The 21315-nt window shown below is 36.9% G+C and overlaps 27 non-coding genes across 27 annotated transcripts; all 27 read left to right on the top strand.

Annotated features, from left to right (window-relative positions):
* The first annotated feature begins 25 nt into the window (after window positions 1-25).
* On the top strand, window positions 26-97 carry Trnah-gug (transfer RNA histidin (anticodon GUG)). Its single transcript has one exon. It is a non-coding gene; the product is annotated as a tRNA-His (tRNA).
* A 517-nt stretch (window positions 98-614) lies between these two features.
* Trnah-gug (transfer RNA histidin (anticodon GUG)) lies at window positions 615-686 on the top strand. The gene has a single exon. It is a non-coding gene; the product is annotated as a tRNA-His (tRNA).
* A 515-nt stretch (window positions 687-1201) lies between these two features.
* Window positions 1202-1273, top strand: Trnah-gug (transfer RNA histidin (anticodon GUG)). The gene has a single exon. It is a non-coding gene; the product is annotated as a tRNA-His (tRNA).
* Window positions 1274-2375: 1102 nt separating this feature from the next.
* On the top strand, window positions 2376-2447 carry Trnah-gug (transfer RNA histidin (anticodon GUG)). The gene has a single exon. It is a non-coding gene; the product is annotated as a tRNA-His (tRNA).
* Window positions 2448-2965: 518 nt separating this feature from the next.
* On the top strand, window positions 2966-3037 carry Trnah-gug (transfer RNA histidin (anticodon GUG)). The gene has a single exon. It is a non-coding gene; the product is annotated as a tRNA-His (tRNA).
* A 1689-nt stretch (window positions 3038-4726) lies between these two features.
* Window positions 4727-4798, top strand: Trnah-gug (transfer RNA histidin (anticodon GUG)). Its single transcript has one exon. It is a non-coding gene; the product is annotated as a tRNA-His (tRNA).
* An 809-nt stretch (window positions 4799-5607) lies between these two features.
* Trnah-gug (transfer RNA histidin (anticodon GUG)) lies at window positions 5608-5679 on the top strand. The gene has a single exon. It is a non-coding gene; the product is annotated as a tRNA-His (tRNA).
* A 763-nt stretch (window positions 5680-6442) lies between these two features.
* Trnah-gug (transfer RNA histidin (anticodon GUG)) lies at window positions 6443-6514 on the top strand. Its single transcript has one exon. It is a non-coding gene; the product is annotated as a tRNA-His (tRNA).
* Window positions 6515-7277: 763 nt separating this feature from the next.
* Trnah-gug (transfer RNA histidin (anticodon GUG)) lies at window positions 7278-7349 on the top strand. The gene has a single exon. It is a non-coding gene; the product is annotated as a tRNA-His (tRNA).
* A 1104-nt stretch (window positions 7350-8453) lies between these two features.
* On the top strand, window positions 8454-8525 carry Trnah-gug (transfer RNA histidin (anticodon GUG)). The gene has a single exon. It is a non-coding gene; the product is annotated as a tRNA-His (tRNA).
* Window positions 8526-9041: 516 nt separating this feature from the next.
* Trnah-gug (transfer RNA histidin (anticodon GUG)) lies at window positions 9042-9113 on the top strand. Its single transcript has one exon. It is a non-coding gene; the product is annotated as a tRNA-His (tRNA).
* A 224-nt stretch (window positions 9114-9337) lies between these two features.
* Trnah-gug (transfer RNA histidin (anticodon GUG)) lies at window positions 9338-9409 on the top strand. Its single transcript has one exon. It is a non-coding gene; the product is annotated as a tRNA-His (tRNA).
* Window positions 9410-9631: 222 nt separating this feature from the next.
* Trnah-gug (transfer RNA histidin (anticodon GUG)) lies at window positions 9632-9703 on the top strand. Its single transcript has one exon. It is a non-coding gene; the product is annotated as a tRNA-His (tRNA).
* Window positions 9704-10217: 514 nt separating this feature from the next.
* On the top strand, window positions 10218-10289 carry Trnah-gug (transfer RNA histidin (anticodon GUG)). Its single transcript has one exon. It is a non-coding gene; the product is annotated as a tRNA-His (tRNA).
* Window positions 10290-10507: 218 nt separating this feature from the next.
* Trnah-gug (transfer RNA histidin (anticodon GUG)) lies at window positions 10508-10579 on the top strand. Its single transcript has one exon. It is a non-coding gene; the product is annotated as a tRNA-His (tRNA).
* Window positions 10580-11096: 517 nt separating this feature from the next.
* Trnah-gug (transfer RNA histidin (anticodon GUG)) lies at window positions 11097-11168 on the top strand. The gene has a single exon. It is a non-coding gene; the product is annotated as a tRNA-His (tRNA).
* Window positions 11169-12271: 1103 nt separating this feature from the next.
* Window positions 12272-12343, top strand: Trnah-gug (transfer RNA histidin (anticodon GUG)). Its single transcript has one exon. It is a non-coding gene; the product is annotated as a tRNA-His (tRNA).
* A 1103-nt stretch (window positions 12344-13446) lies between these two features.
* Window positions 13447-13518, top strand: Trnah-gug (transfer RNA histidin (anticodon GUG)). The gene has a single exon. It is a non-coding gene; the product is annotated as a tRNA-His (tRNA).
* Window positions 13519-14034: 516 nt separating this feature from the next.
* Window positions 14035-14106, top strand: Trnah-gug (transfer RNA histidin (anticodon GUG)). Its single transcript has one exon. It is a non-coding gene; the product is annotated as a tRNA-His (tRNA).
* A 516-nt stretch (window positions 14107-14622) lies between these two features.
* Trnah-gug (transfer RNA histidin (anticodon GUG)) lies at window positions 14623-14694 on the top strand. The gene has a single exon. It is a non-coding gene; the product is annotated as a tRNA-His (tRNA).
* Window positions 14695-15501: 807 nt separating this feature from the next.
* Trnah-gug (transfer RNA histidin (anticodon GUG)) lies at window positions 15502-15573 on the top strand. Its single transcript has one exon. It is a non-coding gene; the product is annotated as a tRNA-His (tRNA).
* Window positions 15574-16382: 809 nt separating this feature from the next.
* On the top strand, window positions 16383-16454 carry Trnah-gug (transfer RNA histidin (anticodon GUG)). Its single transcript has one exon. It is a non-coding gene; the product is annotated as a tRNA-His (tRNA).
* An 811-nt stretch (window positions 16455-17265) lies between these two features.
* Trnah-gug (transfer RNA histidin (anticodon GUG)) lies at window positions 17266-17337 on the top strand. Its single transcript has one exon. It is a non-coding gene; the product is annotated as a tRNA-His (tRNA).
* An 807-nt stretch (window positions 17338-18144) lies between these two features.
* On the top strand, window positions 18145-18216 carry Trnah-gug (transfer RNA histidin (anticodon GUG)). The gene has a single exon. It is a non-coding gene; the product is annotated as a tRNA-His (tRNA).
* A 1396-nt stretch (window positions 18217-19612) lies between these two features.
* Window positions 19613-19684, top strand: Trnah-gug (transfer RNA histidin (anticodon GUG)). Its single transcript has one exon. It is a non-coding gene; the product is annotated as a tRNA-His (tRNA).
* Window positions 19685-20200: 516 nt separating this feature from the next.
* Trnah-gug (transfer RNA histidin (anticodon GUG)) lies at window positions 20201-20272 on the top strand. Its single transcript has one exon. It is a non-coding gene; the product is annotated as a tRNA-His (tRNA).
* A 516-nt stretch (window positions 20273-20788) lies between these two features.
* Trnah-gug (transfer RNA histidin (anticodon GUG)) lies at window positions 20789-20860 on the top strand. The gene has a single exon. It is a non-coding gene; the product is annotated as a tRNA-His (tRNA).
* Window positions 20861-21315: the final 455 nt, after the last annotated feature.

Genomic DNA, 21315 nt, shown 5'->3' with positions numbered 1-21315 from the left:
GGCATGTATAGTCAATCTAACATAAGCCGTGATCGTATAGTGGTTAGTACATTGCGTTGTGGCCGCCATAACCCAGGTTCGAGTCCTGGTCACGGCATTACAAGAATCAGTGATAGGAATGTGAACATATATTTATGTATCGATTAAATTGACCCCGTTTGCTTGGATGAGCAGCTCCTGATGCTTTAATTTTGCTTGTTTTCTCTATTACACCGAATTATGTTGTGTATCGACTTCAAACATAACGTAATACATTTCTTAATCAACGCATTGCAGCACAGTGTTTTGAACAAGACATATATGGATAACAATCTCACATCAGCCGTGATCGTATAATGGTTAGTACATTGCGTTGTGGCCGCAATAACCCAGGTTCGAATCCTGGTCATTTCATTGGAAGAATCTGTGATAGGAAGTTAACGTGTACTTCTGTGTCAATTAAATTGACTTCGTTCGATAGAGAAAACAGTCCTATGCATTCATTTTGTTTTTTCTTTTTAAATAACCGAATTATGTTGTGTATCGACTTCAAACATAACGAAATATACTTCTTAATCATCGCATTGCAGCAGAGTGTTTTGAACAAGACATATATGGTTAACAATCTTATATCAGCCGTGATCGTATAGTGGTTAGTACATTGCGTTGTGGCCGCAATAACCCAGGTTCGAATCCTGGTCACGGCATTACAAGAGTCAGTGATAGGATAGTGAACATGTACTTCTGTATCAATTAAATTGTCTCCGTTCGCTAGAAAAAACAGTCCTATGCATTTATTTTGTTTATTTTCTTTATCTAACCGAATTATGTTGTGCATCGACTTCAAACAAAACATAATACATTTCATAATCAACGCATTGCAGCACAGTGTTTTGAACAAGACATATATAGATAACAATCTCACAACAGCCGTGATCGTATAGTGGTTAGTACATTGCGTTGTGGCCGCAATAACCGAGGCTCGAATCCTTGTCATTTCATTAGAAGAATCTGTGATAGCAAGTTAACGTGTACTTCTGTATCGATTAAATTGACTTCGTTCGGTAGAGAAAACCGTCCTATGCATTCATTTTGTTTTTTCTTTTTAAATAACTGAATTATGTTGTGTATCGACTTCAAACATAACGAAATATACTTCTTAATCATCGCATTGCAGCAGAGTGTTTTGAACAAGACATATATGGTTAACAATCTTATATCAGCCGTGATCGTATAGTGGTTAGTACATTGCGTTGTGGCCGCAATAACCCAGGTTCGAATCCTGGTCACGGCATTACAAGAATCAGTGATAGGATAGTGAACATGTACTTCTGTATCAATTAAATTGTCTCCGTTCGCTAGAGAAAACAGTCCTATGCATTTATTTTGTTTATTTTCTTTATATAACCGAATTATGTTGTGTATTGACTTCAAACATAACGAAATTTACTTCTTAATCATCGCAATGCAGCAGAGTGTTTTGAACAAGACATATATGGTTAACAATCTCATATGAGCCGTGATCGTATAGTGGTTAGTACCTTGCCTTGTGGCTGCAATAACCCAGGTTCGAATCCTGGTCACGGCATTACAAGAATCAGGGATAGGAAAGTGAACAGATATTTCTGTATCGATTAAAATATCTCCGTTCGCTAGAGAAAACAGTCCTATGAATTCATTTTGTTATTCTCTTTATATCACCGAATAATGTTGTGTAGCGACTTCAAACATAACGAAATATACTTCTTAATCATCGCATTGCAGCAGAGTGTTTTGAACAAGACATATATGGTTAACAATTTTATATCAGCCGTGATCGTATAGTGGTTAGTACATTGCGTTGTGGCCGCAATAACCCAGGTTTGCATCCTGGTCATTTCATTAGCAGAATCTCTGATAGGAAGTCAACGTGTACTTCTGTATCGATTAAATTGTCTCCGTTCGATAGAGAAAACAGGCCTATGCATTCATTTTGTTTATTCTTTTTAAATAAGCGAATTATGTTGTGTATCGACTTCAAACATAACGAAATATACTTCTTAGTCATCGCATTGCAGCAGAGTGTTTTGAACAAGACATATTTGGTTAACAATCTTATATCGGACGTGATCGTATAGTGGTTAGTACATTGCGTTGTGGCCGCAATAACCCAGGTTCGAATCCTGGTCCCGGCATTACAAGAATCAGTGATAGGAAAGTGAACATATATTTCTGTATCGATTAAATTGACCCCGTTCGCTTGGATGAACAGCTTCTGATGCTTTAATTTTGCTTGTTTTCTCTATTACACCAAATTATGTTGTGTATCGACTTCAAACATAACGTAATACATTTCTTAATCAACGCATTGCAGCACAGTGTTTTTACAAGACATATATGGATAACAATCTCACATAGCCGTGATTGTATAGTGGTTAGTACATTGCGTTGTGGCCGCAATAACCCAGGTTCGAATCCTGGTCACGGCATTACAAGAGTCAGTGATAGGATAGTGAACACCTACTTCTGTATCAATTAAATTGTCTCCGTTCGCTAGAGAAAACAGTCCTATGCATTTATTTTGTTTATTTTCTTTATATAACCGAATTATGTTGTGTATCGACTTCAAACATAACGAAATTTACTTCTTAATCATCGCATTGCAGCAGAGTGTTTTGAACAAGACATATATGGTTAACAATCTCATATGAGCCGTGATCGTATAGTGGTTAGTACCTTGCGTTGTGGCCGCCATAACCCAGGTTCGAATCCTGGTCACGGCATTACAAGAATCAGTGATAGGAAAGTGAACATATATTTCTGTATCGATTAAATTGACCCCGTTCGCTTGGATGAGCAGCTCCTGATGCTTTAATTTTGCTTGTTTTCTCTATTACACCGAATTATGTTGTGTATCGACTTCAAACATAACGTAAAACATTTCTTAATCAACGCATTGCAGCACAGTGTTTTGAACAAGACATATATAGATAACAATCTCACATCAGCCGTGATCGTATAGTGGTTAGTACATTGCGTTGTGGCCGCAATAACCCAGGTTCGAATCCTGGTCACGGCATTACAAGAGTCAGTGATAGGATAGTGAACACGTACTTCTGTATCAATTAAATTGTCTCCGTTCGCTAGAGAAAACAGTCCTATGCATTTATTTTGTTTATTTTCTTTATATAACCGAATTATGTTGTGTATCGACTTCAAACATAACAAAATTTACTTCTTAATCATCGCATTGCAGCAGAGTGTTTTGAACAAGACATATATGGTTAACAATCTCATATGAGCCGTGATCGTATAGTGGTTAGTACCTCGCGTTGTGGCTGCAATAACCCAGGTTCGAATCCTGGTCACGGCATTACAAGAGTCAGTGATAGCAAAGTGAACATATATTTCTGTATCGATTAAAATGTCTCTGTTCGCTAGACAAAACAGTCCTATATATTCATTTTGTTTTTTCTTTTTAAATAACCGAATTATGTTGTGTATCGACTTCAAACATAACGAAATATACTTCTTAATCATCGCATTGCAGCAGAGTGTTTTGAACAAGACATATATGGTTAACAATCTCATATGAGCCGTGATCGTATAGTGGTTAGTATGTTGCGTTGTGGCCGCAATTACCCAGGTTCGAGTCCTGGTCATTTCATTAGAAGAATCTGTGATAGGAAGTTAACGTGTACTTCTGTATCGATTAAATTGTCTCCGTTCCATAGAGAAAACAGTCCTATGCATTCATTTTGTTTATTCTTTTTAAATAACCGAATTATGTTGTGTATTGACTTCAAACATAACGAAATTTACTTCTTAATCATCGCAATGCAGCAGAGTGTTTTGAACAAGACATATATGGTTAACAATCTCATATGAGCCGTGATCGTATAGTGGTTAGTACCTTGCCTTGTGGCTGCAATAACCCAGGTTCGAATCCTGGTCACGGCATTACAAGAATCAGGGATAGGAAAGTGAACAGATATTTCTGTATCGATTAAAATATCTCAGTTCGCTAGAGAAAACAGTCCTATGAATTCATTTTGTTATTCTCTTTATATCACCGAATAATGTTGTGTAGCGACTTCAAACATAACGAAATATACTTCTTAATCATCGCATTGCAGCAGAGTGTTTTGAACAAGACATATATGGTTAACAATCTTATATCAGCCGTGATCGTATAGTGGTTAGTACATTGCGTTGTGGCCGCAATAACCCAGGTTCGCATCCTGGTCATTTCATTAGCAGAATCTCTGATAGGAAGTTAACGTGTACTTCTGTATCGATTAAATTGTCTCCGTTCGATAGAGAAAACAGGCCTATGCATTCATTTTGTTTATTCTTTTTAAATAAGCGAATTATGTTGTGTATCGACTTCAAACATAACGAAATATACTTCTTAGTCATCGCATTGCAGCAGAGTGTTTTGAACAAGACATATTTGGTTAACAATCTTATATCGGACGTGATCGTATAGTGGTTAGTACATTGCGTTGTGGCCGCAATAACCCAGGTTCGAATCCTGGTCACGGCATTACAAGAATCAGTGATAGGAAAGTGAACATATATTTCTGTATCGATTAAATTGACCCCGTTCGCTTGGATGAACAGCTTCTGATGCTTTAATTTTGCTTGTTTTCTCTATTACACCAAATTATGTTGTGTATCGACTTCAAACAAAACGTAATACATTTCTTAATCAACGCATTGCAGCACAGTGTTTTTACAAGACATATATGGATAACAATCTCACATAGCCGTGATCGTATAGTGGTTAGTACATTGCGTTGTGGCCGCAATAACCCAGGTTCGAATCCTGGTCACGGCATTACAAGAGTCAGTGATAGGATAGTGAACACGTACTTCTGTATCAATTAAATTGTCTCCGTTCGCTAGAGTAAACAGTCCTATGCATTTATTTTGTTTATTTTCTTTATATAACCGAATTATGTTGTGTATCGACTTCAAACATAACGAAATTTACTTCTTAATCATCGCATTACAGCAGAGTGTTTTGAACAAGACATATATGGTTAACAATCTCATATGAGCCGTGATCGTATAGTGGTTAGTACCTTGCGTTGTGGCTGCACTAACCCAGGTTCGAATCCTGGTCACGGCATTACAAGAGTCAGTGATAGCAAAGTGAACATATATTTCTGTATCGATTAAAATGTCTCTGTTCGCTAGACAAAACAGTCCTATATATTCATTTTGTTTATTCTTTTTAAATAACCGAATTATGTTGTGTATCGACTTCAAACATAACGAAATATACTTCTTAATCATCGCATTGCAGCAGAGTGTTTTGAACAAGACATATATGGTTAACAATCTCATATGAGCCGTGATCGTATAGTGGTTAGTATGTTGCGTTGTGGCCGCAATTACCCAGGTTCGAGTCCTGGTCATTTCATTAGAAGAATCTGTGATAGGAAGTTAACGTGTACTTCTGTATCGATTAAATTGTCTCCGTTCCATAGAGAAAACAGTCCTATGCATTCATTTTGTTTATTCTTTTTAAATAACCGAATTATGTTGTGTATCGACTTCAAACATATCGAAATATACTTCTTAATCATCGCATTGCAGCAGAGTGTTTTGAACAACACATATATGGTTAACAATCTTATATCAGCCGTGATGGTATAGTGGTTAGTACATTGCGTTGTGGCCGCAATAACCCAGGTTCGAATCATGGTCACGGCATTACAAGAATCAGTGATAGGAAAGTGAACATATATTTCTGTATCGATTAAATTGACCCTGTTTGCTTGGATGAAAAGCTCCTGATGCTTTAATTTTGCTTGTTTTCTCTATTACACCGAATTATGTTGTGTATCGACTTCAAACATAACGTAATACATTTCTTAATCAACGCATTGCAGCTCAGTTGTTTGAACAAGACATATACAGATAACAATCTCACATCACCGTGATCGTATAGTGGTTAGTACATTGCGTTGTGGCCGCAATAACCCAGGTTCGAGTCCTGGTCATTTCATTAGAAGAATCTGTGATAGGAAGTTAACGTGTACTTCTGTATCGATTAAATTGTCTCCGTTCCATAGAGAAAACAGTCCTATGCATTCATTTTGTTTATTCTTTTTAAATAACCGAATTATGTTGCGTATTGACTTCAAACATAACGTAATACATTTCTTAATCAACGCATTGCAGCACAGTGTGTATAGTGGTTAGTATGTTGCGTTGTGGCCGCAATAACCCAGGTTCGAGTCCTGGTCATTTCATTAGAAGAATCTGTGATAGGAAGTTAACGTGTACTTCTGTATCGATTAAATTGTCTCCGTTCCATAGAGAAAACAGTCCTATGCATTCATTTTGTTTATTCTTTTTAAATAACCGAATTATGTTGTGTATCGACTTCAAACATATCGAAATATACTTCTTAATCATCGCATTGCAGCAGAGTGTTTTGAACAACACATATATGGTTAACAATTTTATATCAGCCGTGATGGTATAGTGGTTAGTACATTGCGTTGTGGCCGCAATAACCCAGGTTCGAATCCTGGTCACGGCATTACAAGAATCAGTGATAGGAAAGTGAACATATATTTCTGTATCGATTAAATTGACCCCGTTTGCTTGGATGAACAGCTCCTGATGCTTTAATTTTGCTTGTTTTCTCTATTACACCGAATTATGTTGTGTATCGACTTCAAACATAACGTAATACATTTCTTAATCAACGCATTGCAGCTCAGTTGTTTGAACAAGACATATACAGATAACAATCTCACATCACCGTGATCGTATAGTGGTTAGTACATTGCGTTGTGGCCGCAATAACCCAGGTTCGAGTCCTGGTCATTTCATTAGAAGAATTTGTGATAGGAAGTTAACGTGTACTTCTGTATCGATTAAATTGTCTCCGTTCCATAGAGAAAACAGTCCTATGCATTCATTTTGTTTATTCTTTTTAAATAATCGAATTATGTTGCGTATCGACTTCAAACATAACGTAATACATTTCTTAATCAACGCATTGCAGCACAGTGTGTATAGTGGTTAGTATGTTGCGTTGTGGCCGCAATAACCCAGGTTCGAGTCCTGGTCATTTCATTAGAAGAATCTGTGATAGGAAGTTAACGTGTACTTCTGTATCGATTAAATTGTCTCCGTTCCATAGAGAAAACAGTCCTATGCATTCATTTTGTTTATTCTTTTTAAATAACCGAATTATGTTGTGTATCGACTTCAAACATATCGAAATATACTTCTTAATCATCGCATTGCAGCAGAGTGTTTTGAACAACACATATATGGTTAACAATCTTATATCAGCCGTGATCGTTTAGTGGTTAGTACATTGCGTTGTGGCCGCAATAACCCAGGTTCGAATCCTGGTCACGGCATTACAAGAATCAGTGATAGAAAAGTGAACATATATTTCTGTATCGATTAAATTGACCCCGTTTGCTTGGACGAACAGCTCCTGATGCTTTAATTTTGCTTGTTTTCTCTATTACACCGAATTATGTTGTGTTTCGACTTCAAACATAACGTAATACATTTCTCAATCAACGCATTGCAGCTCAGTGGTTTGAACAAGACATATACAGATAACAATCTCACATCACCGTGATCGTATAGTGGTTAGTACATTGCGTTGTGACCGCAATAACCCAGGTTCGAGTCCTGGTCATTTCATTAGAAGAATCTGTGATAGGAAGTTAACGTGTACTTCTGTATCGATTAAATTGTCTCCGTTCCATAGAGAAAACAGTCCTATGCATTCATTTTGTTTATTCTTTTTAAATAACCGAATTATGTTGCGTAACGACTTCAAACATAACGAAATATACTTCTTAATCATTGCATTGCAGCAGAGTGTTTTGAACAAGACATATATGGTAAACAATCTTATATCAGCCGTGATCGTATAGTGGTTAGTACATTGCGTTGTGGCAGCAATAACCCAGGTTCGAATCCTGGTCACGGCATTACAAGAATCAGTGATAGGAAAGTGAACATATATTTCTGTATCGTTTAAATTGACCCCGTTCACTTGGATGAACAGCTCCTGATGCTTTAATTTTGCTTGTTTTCTCTATTACACCGAATTATGTTGTGTATCGACTTTAAACATAACGTAATACATTTCTTAATCAACGCATTGCAGCTCAGTGCTTTGAACAAGACATATACAGATAACAATCTCACATCACCGTGATCGTATAGTGGTTAGTACATTGCGTTGTGGCCGCAATAACCCAGGTTCGAGTCCTGGTCATTTCATTAGAAGAATCTGTGATAGGAAGTTAACGTGTACTTCTGTATCTATTAAATTGTCCCCGTTCCATGGAGAAAACAGTCCTATGCATTCAATTTGTTTATTCTTTTTAAATAACCGAATTATGTTGCGTATCGACTTCAAACATAACGAAATATACTTCTTAATCATCGCATTGCAGCAGAGTGTTTTGAACAAGACATATATGGTAAACAATCTTATATCAGCCGTGATCGTATAGTGGTTAGTACATTGCGTTGTGGCCGCAATAACCCAGGTTCGAATCCTGGTCACGGCATTACAAGAATCAGTGATAGGAAAGTGAACATATATTTCTGTATCGATTAAATTGACCCCGTTCACTTGGATGAACAGCTCCTGATGCTTTAATTTTGCTTGTTTTCTCTATTACACCGAATTATGTTGTGTATCGACTTTAAACATAACGTAATACATTTCTTAATCAACGCATTGCAGCTCAGTGCTTTGAACAAGACATATACAGATAACAATCTCACATCACCGTGATCGTATAGTGGTTAGTACATTGCGTTGTGGCTGCAATAACCCAAGTTCGAGTCCTGGTCATTTCATTAGAAGAATCTGTGATAGGAAGTTAACGTGTACTTCTGTATCTATTAAATTGTCCCCGTTCCATAGAGAAAACAGTCCTATGCATTCAATTTGTTTATTCTTTTTAAATAACCGAATTATGTTGCGTATCGACTTCAAACATAACGAAATATACTTCTTAATCATCGCATTGCAGCAGAGTGTTTTGAACAAGACATATATGGTAAACAATGTTATATCAGCCGTGATCGTATAGTGGTTAGTACATTGCGTTGTGGCCGCAATAACCCAGGTTCGAATCCTGGTCACGGCATTACAAGAATCAGTGATAGGAAAGTGAACATATATTTCTGTATCGATTAAATTGACCCCGTTCACTTGGATGAGCAGCTCCTGATGCTTTAATTTTGCTTGTTTTCTCTATTACACCGAATTATGTTGTGTATCGACTTAAAACATAACGAAATATACTTCTTAATCAACGCATTGCGGCAGAGTGTTTTGAACAAGACATATATGGTTAACAACCTTATATCAGCCGTGATCGTATAGTGGTTAGTACATTGCGTTGTGGCCGCAATAACCCAGGTTCGAATCCTGGTCACGGCATTACAAGAATCAGTGATAGGATAGTGAACATGTACTTCTGTATCAATTAAATTGTCTCCGTTCGCTAGAGAAAACAGTCCTATGCATTTATTTTGTTTATTTTCTTTATATAACCGAATTATGTTGTGTATTGACTTCAAACATAACGAAATTTACTTCTTAATCATCGCATTGCAGCAGAGTGTTTTGAACAAGACATATATGGTTAACAATCTCATATGAGCCGTGATCGTATAGTGGTTAGTACCTTGCGTTGTGGCTGCAATAACCCAGGTTCGAATCCTGGTCACGGCATTACAAGAATCAGGGATAAGAAAGTGAACAGATATTTCTGTATCGATTAAAATATCTCCGTTCGCTAGAGAAAACAGTCCTATGAATTCATTTTGTTATTCTCTTTATATCACCGAATAATGTTGTGTAGCGACTTCAAACATAACAAAATATACTTCTTAATCATCGCATTGCAGCAGAGTGTTTTGAACAAGACATATATGGTTAACAATCTTATATCAGCCGTGATCGTATAGTTGTTAGTACATTGCGTTGTGGCCGCAATAACCCAGGTTCGCATCCTGGTCATTTCATTAGCAGAATCTGTGATAGGAAGTTAACGTGTACTTCTGTATCAATTAAATTGTCTCCGTTCGCTAGAGAAAACAGTCCTATGCATTTATTTTGTTTATTTTCTTTATATAACCGAATTATGTTGTGTATCGGCTTCAAACATAACGAAATTTTCTTCTTAATCATCGCATTGCAGCAGAGTGTTTTGAACAAGACATATATGGTTAACAATCTCATATGAGCCGTGATCGTATAGTGGTTAGTACCTTGCGTTGTGGCTGCAATAACCCAGGTTCGAATCCTGGTCACGGCATTACAAGAATCAGTGATAGGAAAGTGAACATATATTTCTGTATCGAATAAAATATCTCCGTTCGCTAGAGAAAACAGTCCTATGAATTAATTTTGTTATTTTCTTTATATCGCCAAATTATGTTGTGTATCGGCTTCAAACATAACGTAATATACTTCTTAATCATCGCCTTGCAGCAGGGTGTTTTGAACAAGGCATGTATAGTCAATCTAACATAAGCCGTGATCGTATAGTGGTTAGTACATTGCGTTGTGGCCGCAATAACCCAGGTTCGAATCCTGGTCACGGTATTACAAGAGTCAGTGATAGGAAAGTGAACATATATTTCTGTATCGATTAAATTGACCCCGTTTGCTTGGATGAGCAGCTCCTGATGTTTTAATTTTGCTTGTTTTCTCTATTACACCGAATTATGTTGTGTATCGACTTCAAACATAACGTAATACATTTCTTAATCAACGCATTGCAGCACAGTGTTTTGAACAAGACATATATAGATAACAATCTCACATCAGCCGTGATCGTATAATGGTTAGTACATTGCGTTGTGGCCGCAATAACCCAGGTTCGAATCCTGGTCATTTCATTGGAAGAATCTGTGATAGGAAGTTAACGTGTACTTCTGTATCGATTAAATTGACTTCGTTCGATAGAGAAAACAGTCCGATGCCTTCATTTTGTTTTTTCTTTTTAAATAACCGAATTATGTTGTGTATCGACTTCAAACATAACGAAATATACTTCTTAATCATCGCATTGCAGCAGAGTGTTTTGAACAAGACATATATGGTTAACAATCTTATATCAGCCGTGATCGTATAGTGGTTAGTACATTGCGTTGTGGCCGCAATAACCCAGGTTCGAATCCTGGTCACGGCATTGCAAGAGTCAGTGATAGCAAAGTGAACATATATTTCTGTATCGATTAAAATGTCTCTGTTCGCTAGACAAAACAGTCCTATGCATTCATTTTGTTTATTCTTTTTAAATAACCGAATTATGTTGTGTATCGACTTCAAACATAACGAAATATACTTCTTAATCATCGCATTGCAGCAGAGTGTTTTGAACAAGACATATATGGTTAACAATCTCATATGAGCCGAGATCGTATAGTGGTTAGTATGTTGCGTTGTGGCCGCAATAACCCAGGTTAGAGTCCTGGTCATTTCATTAGAAGAAGCTGTGATAGGAAGTTAACGTGTACTTCTGTATCGATTAAATTGTCTCCGTTCCATAGAGAAAACAGTCCTATGCATTCATTTTGTTTATTCTTTTTAAATAACCGAATTATGTTGTGTATCGACTTCAAACATATCGAAATATACTTCTTAATCATCGCATTGCAGCAGAGTGTTTTAAACAACACATATATGGTTAACAGTCTTATATCAGCCGTGAGCGTATAGTGGTTTGTACATTGCGTTGTGGCCGCAATAACCCAGGTTCGAATCCTGGTCACGGCATTACAAGAATCAGTGATAGGAAAGTGAACATATATTTCTGTATCGATTAAATTGACCCCGTTCGCTTGGATGAACAGCTCCTGATGCTTTAATTTTGCTTGTTTTCTCTATTACACCGAATTTTGTTGTGTATCGACTTCAAACATAACGTAATACATTTCTTAATCAACGCATTGCAGCTCAGTGGTTTGAACAAGACATATACAGATAACAATCTCACATCACCGTGATCGTATAGTGGTTAGTACAATGCGTTGTGGCCGCAATAACCCAGGTTCGAGTCCTGGTCATTTCATTAGAAGAATCTGTGATAGGAAGTTAACGTGTACTTCTGTATCGATTACATTGTCTCCGTTCCATAGAGAAAACAGTCCTATGCATTCATTTTGTTTATTCTTTTTAAATAACCGAATTATGTTGCGTATCGACTTCAAACATAACGAAATATACTTCTTAATCATCGCATTGCAGCAGAGTGTTTTGAACAACACATATATGGTAAACAATCTTATATCAGCCGTGATCGTATAGTGGTTAGTACATTGCGTTGTGGCCGCAATAACCCAGGTTCGAATCCTGGTCACGGCATTACAAGAATCAGTGATAGGAAAGTGAACATATATTTCTGTATTGATTAAATTGACCCCGTTCACTTGGATGAACAGCTCATGATGCTTTAATTTTGCTTGTTTTCTCTATTACACCAAATTATGTTGTGTATCGACTTTAAACATAACGTAATACATTTTTAATCAACGCATTGCAGCTCAGTGCTTTGAACTAGACATATACAGATAACAATCTCACATCACCGTGATCGTATAGTGGTTAGTACATTGCGTTGTGGCCGCAATAACCCAGGTGCGAGTCCTGGTCATTTCATTAGAAGAATCTGTGATAGGAAGTTAACGTGTACTTCTGTATCGATTAAATTGTCTCCGTTCCATAGAGAAAACAGTCCTATGCATTCATTTTGTTTATTCTTTTTAAATAACCGAATTATGTTGTGTATCGACTTCAAACATATCGAAATATACTTCTTAATCATCGCATTGTAGCAGAGTGTTTTGAACAACACATATATGGTTACCAATCTTATATCAGCCGTGAGCGTATAGTGGTTAGTACATTGCGTTGTGGCCGCAATAACCCAGGTTCGAATCCTGGTCACGGCATTACAAGAATCAGTGTTAGGAAAGTGAACATATATTTCTGTATCGATTAAATTGACCCCGTTCGCTTGGATGAACAGCTCCTGATGCTTTAATTTTGCTTGTTTTCTCTATTACACCGAATTTTGTTGTGTATCGACTTCAAACATAACGTAATACATTGCTTAATCAACGCATTGCAGCTCAGTGGTTTGAACAAGACATATACAGATAACAATCTCACATCACCGTGATCGTATAGTGGTTAGTACATTGCGTTGTGGCCGCAATAACCCAGGTTCGAGTCCTGGTCATTTCATTAGAAGAATCTGTGATAGGAAGTTAACGTGTACTTCTGTATCGATTAAATTGTCTCCGTTCCATAGAGAAAACAGTCCTATGCATTCATTTTGTTTATTCTTTTTAAATAACCGAATTATGTTGCGTATCGACTACAAACATAACGAAATATACTTCTTAATCATCGCATTGCAGCAGAGTGTTTTGAACAAGACATATATGGTAAACAATCTTATATCAGCCGTGATCGTATAGTGGTTAGTACATTGCGTTGTGGCCGCAATAACCCAGGTTCGAATCCTGGTCACGGCATTACAAGAATCAGTGATAGGAAAGTGAAAATATATTTCTGTATCGATTAAATTGACCCCGTTCACTTGGATGAACAGCTCCTGATGCTTTAATTTTGCTTGTTTTCTCTAATACACCGAATTATGTTGTGTATCGACTTTAAACATAACGTAATACATTTCTTAATCAACGCATTGCAGCTCAGTGCTTTGAACAAGACATATACAGATAACAATCTCACATCACCGTGATCGTATAGTGGTTAGTACATTGCGTTGTGGCCGCAATAACCCAGGTTCGAGTCCTGGTCATTTCATTAGAAGAATCTGTGATAGGAAGTTAACGTGTACTTCTGTATCGATTAAATTGTCTCCGTTCCAGAGAGAAAATAGTCCTATGCATTCAATTTGTTTATTCTTTTTAAATAACCGAATTATGTTGCGTATCGACTTCAAACATAACGAAATATACTTCTTAATCATCGCATTGCAGCAGAGTGTTTTGAACAAGACATATATGGTAAACAATCTTATATCAGCCGTGATCGTATAGTGGTTAGTACATTGCCTTGTGGCCGCAATAACCCAGGTTCGAATCCTGGTCACGGCATTACAAGAATCAGTGATAGGAAAGTGAACATATATTTCTGTATCGATTAAATTGACCCCGTTCACTTGGATGAACAGCTCATGATGCTTTAATTTTGCTTGTTTTCTCTATTACACCGAATTATGTTGTGTATCGACTTTAAACATAACGTAATACATTTCTTAATCAACGCATTGCAGCTCAGTGCTTTGAACTAGACATATACAGATAACAATCTCACATCACCGTGATCGTATAGTGGTTAGTACATTGCGTTGTGGCCGCAATAACCCAGGTTCGAGTCCTGGTCATTTCATTAGAAGAATCTGTGATAGGAAGTTTACGTGTACTTCTGTATCGATTAAATTGTCTCCGTTCCATAGAGAAAACAGTCCTATGCATTCATTTTGATTATTCTTTTTAAATAACGGAATTATGTTGCGTATCGACTTCAAACATAACGAAATATACTTCTTAATCATCGCATTGCAGCAGAGTGTTTTGAACAGGACATATATGGTAAACAATCTTATATCAGCCGTGATCGTATAGTGGTTAGTACATTGCGTTGTGGCCGCAATAACCCAGGTTCGAATCCTGGTCACGGCATTACAAGAGTCAGTGATAGCAAAGTGAACATATATTTCTGTATTGATTAAAATGTCTCTTTTCGCTAGACAAAACAATCCTATTAATTCATTTTGTTTATTCTTTTTAAATAACCGAATTATGTTGTGTATCGACTTCAAACATAACGAAATATACTTCTTAATCATCGCATTGCAGCAGAGTGTTTTGAACAAGACATATATGGTTAACAATCTCATATGAGCCGTGATCGTATAGTGATTAGTATGTTGCGTTGTGGCCGCAATAACCCAGGTGCGAGTCCTGGTCATTTCTTTAGAAGAATCTGTGATAGGAAGTTAACGTGTACTTCTGTATCGATTAAATTGTCTCCGTTCCATAGAGAAAACAGTCCTATGCATTCATTTTGTTTATTCTTTTTAAATAACCGAATTATGTTGTGTATCGACTTTAAACATAACGTAATACATTTCTTAATCAACGCATTGCAGCTCAGTGGTTTGAACAAGACATATACAGATAACAATCTCACATCACCGTGATCGTATAGTGGTTAGTACATTGCGTTGTGGCCGCAATAACCCAGGTTCGAGTCCTGGTCATTTCATTAGAAGAATCTGTGATAGGAAGTTAACGTGTACTTCTGTATCGATTAAATTGTCTCCGTTCCATAGAGAAAACAGTCCTATGCATTCATTTTGTTTATTCTTTTTAAATAACCGAATTATGTTGCGTATCGACTTCAAACATAACGAAATATACTTCTTAATCATCGCATTGCAGCAGAGTGTTTTGAACAAGACATATATGGTAAACAATCTTATATCAGCCGTGATCGTATAGTGGTTAGTACATTGCGTTGTGGCCGCAATAACCCAGGTTTGAATCCTGGTCACGGCATTACAAGAATCAGTGATAGGAAAGTGAACATATATTTCTGTATCGATTAAATTGACCCCGTTCACTTGGATGAACAGCTCCTGATGCTTTAATTTTGCTTGTTTTCTCTATTACACCGAATTATGTTGTGTATCGTGTTCAAACATAACGAAATATACTTCTTAATCATCGCATTGCAGCAGAGTGTTTTGAACAAGACATATATGGTTAACAATCTCATATGAGCCGTGATCGTATAGTGATTAGTATGTTGCGTTGTGGCCGCAATAACCCAGGTGCGAGTCCTGGTCATTTCATTAGAAGAATCTGTGATAGGAAGTTAACGTGTACTTCTGTATCGATTAAATTGTCTCCGTTCCATAGAGAAAACAGTCCTATGCATTCATTTTGTTTATTCTTTTTAAATAACCGAATTATGTTGTGTATCGACTTTAAACATAACGTAATACATTTCTTAATCAACGCATTGCAGCTCAGTGGTTTGAACAAGACATATACAGATAACAATCTCACATCACCGTGATCGTATAGTGGTTAGTACATTGCGTTGTGGCCGCAATAACCCAGGTTCGAGTCCTGGTCATTTCATTAGAAGAATCTGTGATAGGAAGTTAACGTGTACTTCTGTATCGATTAAATTGTCTCCGTTCCATAGAGAAAACAGTCCTATGCATTCATTTTGTTTATTCTTTTTAAATAACCGAATTATGTTGCGTATCGACTTCAAACATAACGAAATATACTTCTTAATCATCGTATTGCAGCAGAGTGTTTTGAACAAGACATATATGGTAAACAATCTTATATCAGCCGTGATCGTATAGTGGTTAGTACATTGCGTTGTGGCCGCAATAACCCAGGTTCGAATCCTGGTCACGGCATTACAAGAATCAGTGATAGGAAAGTGAACATATATTTCTGTATCGATTAAATTGACCCCGTTCACTTGGATGAACAGCTCCTGATGCTTTAATTTTGCTTGTTTTCTCTATTACACCGAATTATGTTGTGTATCGACTTTAAACATAACGAAATACATTTCTTAATCAACGCATTGCAGCTCAGTGCTTTGAACAAGACATATACAGATAACAATCTCACATCACCGTGATCGTATAGTGGTTAGTACATTGCGTTGTGGCCGCAATAACCCAGGTTCGAGTCCTGGTCATTTCATTAGAAGAATCTGTGATAGGAAGTTAACGTGTACTTCTGTATCGATTAAATTGTCTCCGTTCCATAGAGAAAACAGTCCTATGCATTCATTTTGTTTATTCTTTTTAAATAACGGAATTATGTTGCGTATCGACTTCAAACATAACGAAATATACTTCTTAATCATCGCATTGCAGCAGAGTGTTTTGGACAAGACATATATGGTAAACAATCTTATATCAGCCGTGATCGTATAGTGGTTAGTACATTGCGTTGTGGCCGCAATAACCCAGGTTCGAATCCTGGTCACCGCATTACAAGAATCAGTGATAGGAAAGTGAACATATATTCCTGTATCGAATAAATTGACCCCGTTCACTTGGATGAACAGCTCCTGATGCTTTAATTTTGCTTGTTTTCTCTATTACACCGAATTATGTTGTGTATCGACTTTAAACATAAGGTAATACATTTCTTAATCAACGCATTGCAGCTCAGTGCTTTGAACTAGACATATACAGATAACAATCTCACATCACCGTGATCGTATAGTGGTTAGTACATTGCGTTGTGGCCGCAATAACCCAGGTTCGAATCCTGGTCACGGCATTACAAGAATCAGTGATAGGAAAGTGAACATATATTTCTGTATCGATTAAAATATCTCCGTTCGCTAGAGAAAACAGTCTTATGAATTAATTTTGTTATTTTCTTTATATCACCAAATTATGTTGTGTATCGGCTTCAAACATAACGTAATATACTTCTTAATCATCGCCTTGCAGCAGAGTGTTTTGAACAAGGCATGTATAGTCAATCTCACATAAGCCGTGATCGTATAGTGGTTAGTACATTGCGTTGTGGCTGCCATAACCCACGTTCGAATCCTGGTCACGGCATTACAAGAATCAGTGATAGGAAAGTGAACATATATTTCTGTATCGATTAAATTGACCCCGTTCGCTTGGATGAGCAGCTCCTGATGCTTTAATTTTGCTTGTTTTCTCTATTACACCGAATTATGTTGTGTATCGACTTCAAACATAACGTAATACATTTCTTAATCAACGCATTGCAGCACAGTGTTTTGAACAAGACATATATAGATAACAATCTCACATCAGCCGTGATCGTATAGTGGTTAGTACATTGCGTTGTGGCCGCAATAACCCAGGTTCGAGTCCTGGTCATTTCATTAGAAGAATCTGTGATAGGAAGTTAACGTGTACTTCTGTATCGATAAAATTGTCTCCCTCCCATAGAGAAAACAGTCCTATGCATTCATTTTGTTTATTCTTTTTAAATAACCAAATTATGTTGCGTATCGACTTCAAACATATCGAAATATACTTCTTAATCATCGCATTGCAGCAGAGTGTTTTAAACAACACATATATGGTTAACAATCTTATATCAGCCGTGATCGTATAATGGTTAGTACATTGCGTTGTGGCTGCAATAACCCAGGTTCGAATCCTGGTCACGGCATTACAAGAATCAGTGATAGGATAGTGAACATGTACTTCTGTATCAATTAAATTGTCTCCCTTCGCTAGAGAAAACAGTCCTATGCATTTATTTTGCTTATTTTCTTTATATAACCGAATTATGTTGCGTATTGACTTCAAACATAACGAAATTTACTTCTTAATCATCGCATTGCAGCAGAGTGTTTTGAACAAGACATATATGGTTAACAATCTCATATGAGCCGTGATCCTATAGTGGTTAGTACCTTGCGTTGTGGCTGCAATAACCCAGGTTCGAATCCTGGTCACGGCATTACAAGAATCAGGGATAGGAAAGTGAACAGATATTTCTGTATCGATTAAAATATCTCCGTTCGCTAGAGAAAACAGTCCAATGAATTCATTTTGATATTCTCTTTATATCACCGAATACTGTTGTGTAGCGACTTCAAACATAACAAAATATACATCTTAATCATCGCATTGCAGCAGAGTGTTTTGAACAAGACATATATGGTTAACAATCTTATATCAGCCGTGATCGTATAGTGGTTAGTACATTGCGTTTTGGCCGCAATAACCCAGGTTCGCATCCTGGTCATTTCATTAGCAGAATCTGTGATAGGAAGTTAACGTGTACTTCTGTATCGATTAAATTGTCTCCGATCGATAGAGAAAAAAAGCCTATGCATTCATTTTGTTTATTCTTTTTAAATAACCGAATTATGTTGTGTATCGACTTCAAACATAACGAAATATACTTCTTAATCATCGCATTGCAGCAGAGTGTTTTGAACAAGACATATTTGGTTAACAATCTTATATCGGACGTGATCGTATAGTGGTTAGTACATTGCGTTGTGGCCGCAATAAGCCAGGTTCGAATCCTGGTCACGGCATTACAAGAATCAGTGATAGGAAAGTGAACATATATTTCTGTATCGAATAAATTGACCCCGTTCGCTTGGATGAACAGCTCCTGATGCTTTAATTTTGCTTGTTTTCTCTATTACACCGAATTTTGTTGTGTATCGACTTCAAACATAACGTAATACATTTCTTAATCAACGCATTGCAGCTCAGTGGTTTGAACAAGACATATACAGATAACAATCTCACATCACCGTGATCGTATAGTGGTTAGTACATTGCGTTGTGGCCGCAATAACCCAGGTTCGAGTCCTGGTCATTTCATTAGAAGAATCTGTGATAGGAAGTTAACGTGTACTTCTGTATCGATTAAATTGTCTCCGTTCCATAGAGAAAACAGTCCTATGCATTCATTTTGTTTATTCTTTTTAAATAACCGAATTATGTTGCGTATCGACTTCAAACATAACGAAATATACTTCTTAATCATCGCATTGCAGCAGAGTGTTTTGAACAAGACATATATGGTAAACAATCTTATATCAGCCGTGATCGTATAGTGGTTAGTACATTGCGTTGTGGCCGCAATAACCCAGGTTCGAATCCTGGTCACGGCATTACAAGAATCAGTGATAGGAAAGTGAAAATATATTTCTGTATCGATTCAATTGACCCCGTTCACTTGGAAGAACAGCTCCTGATGCTTTAATTTTGCTTGTTTTCTCTATTACACCGAATTATGTTGTGTATCGACTTTAAACATAACGTAATACATTTCTTAATCAACGCATTGCAGCTCAGTGCTTTGAACAAGACATATACAGATAACAATGTCACATCACCGTGATCGTATAGTGGTTATTACATTGCGTTGTGGCCGCAATAACCCAGGTTCGAGTCCTGGTCATTTCATTAGAAGAATCTGTGGTAGGAAGTTAACGTGTACTTCTGTATCGATTAAATTGTCTCCGTTCCAGAGAGAAAATAGTCCTATGCATTCATCTTGTTTATTCTTTTTAAATAACCGAATTATGTTGCGTATCGACTTCAAACATAACGAAATATACTTCTTAATCATCGAATTGCAAGAGAGTGTTTTGAACAAGACATACATGGTAAACAATCTTATATCAGCCGTGATCGTATAGTGGTTAGTACATTGCGTTGTGGCCGCAATAACCCAGGTTCGAATCCTGGTCACGGCATTACAAGAATCAGTGATAGGAAAGTGAACATATATTTCTGTATCGATTAAATTGACCCCGTTCACTTGGATGAACAGCTCATGATGCTTTAATTTTGCTTGTTTTCTCTATTACACCGAATTATGTTGTGTATCGACTTTAAACATAACGTAATACATTTCTTAATCAACGCATTGCAGCTCAGTGCTTTGAACTAGACATATACAGATAACAATCTCACATCACCGTGATCGTATAGTGGTTAGTACATTGCGTTGTGGCCGCAATAACCCAGGTTCGAGTCCTGGTCATTTCATTAGAAGGATCTGTGATAGGAAGTTAACGTGTACTTCTGTATCGATTAAATTGTCTCCGTTCCATAGAGAAAACAGTCCTATGCATTCATTTTGTTTATTCTTTTTAAATAACGGAATTATGTTGCGTATCGACTTCAAACATAACGAAATATACTTCTTAATCATCGCATTGCAGCAGAGTGTTTTGAACAAGACATATATGGTAAACAATCTTATATCAGCCGTGATCGTATAGTGGTTAGTACATTGCGTTGTGGCCGCAATAACCCAGGTTCGAATCCTGGTCACGGCATTACAAGAGTCAGTGATAGCAAAGTGAACATATATTTCTGTATCGATTAAAATGTCTCTGTTCGCTAGACAAAACAATCCTATGAATTCATTTTGTTTATTCTTTTTAAATAACCGAATTATGTTGTGTATCGACTTCAAACATAACGAAATATACTTCTTAATCATCGCATTGCAGCAGAGTGTTTTGAACAAGACATATATGGTTAACAATCTCATATGAGCCGTGATCGTATAGTGGTTAGTATGTTGCGTTGTGGCCGCAATAACCCAGGTGCGAGTCCTGGTCATTTCATTAGAAGAATCTGTGATAGGAAGTTAACGTGTACTTCTGTATCGATTAAATTGTCTCCGTTCCACAGAGAAAACAGTCCTATGCATTCATTTTGTTTATTTTTTTTAAATAACCGAATTATGTTGTGTATCGACTTCAAACATATCGAAATATACTTCTTA

This window comes from Hydractinia symbiolongicarpus, chromosome 5, assembly GCF_029227915.1.
Source record: "Hydractinia symbiolongicarpus strain clone_291-10 chromosome 5, HSymV2.1, whole genome shotgun sequence".
Classification (NCBI taxonomy): domain Eukaryota; kingdom Metazoa; phylum Cnidaria; class Hydrozoa; order Anthoathecata; family Hydractiniidae; genus Hydractinia; species Hydractinia symbiolongicarpus.
Note: the sequence above shows the minus strand (reverse complement) of the source record. Positions and strands in the feature narration are given on the sequence as shown.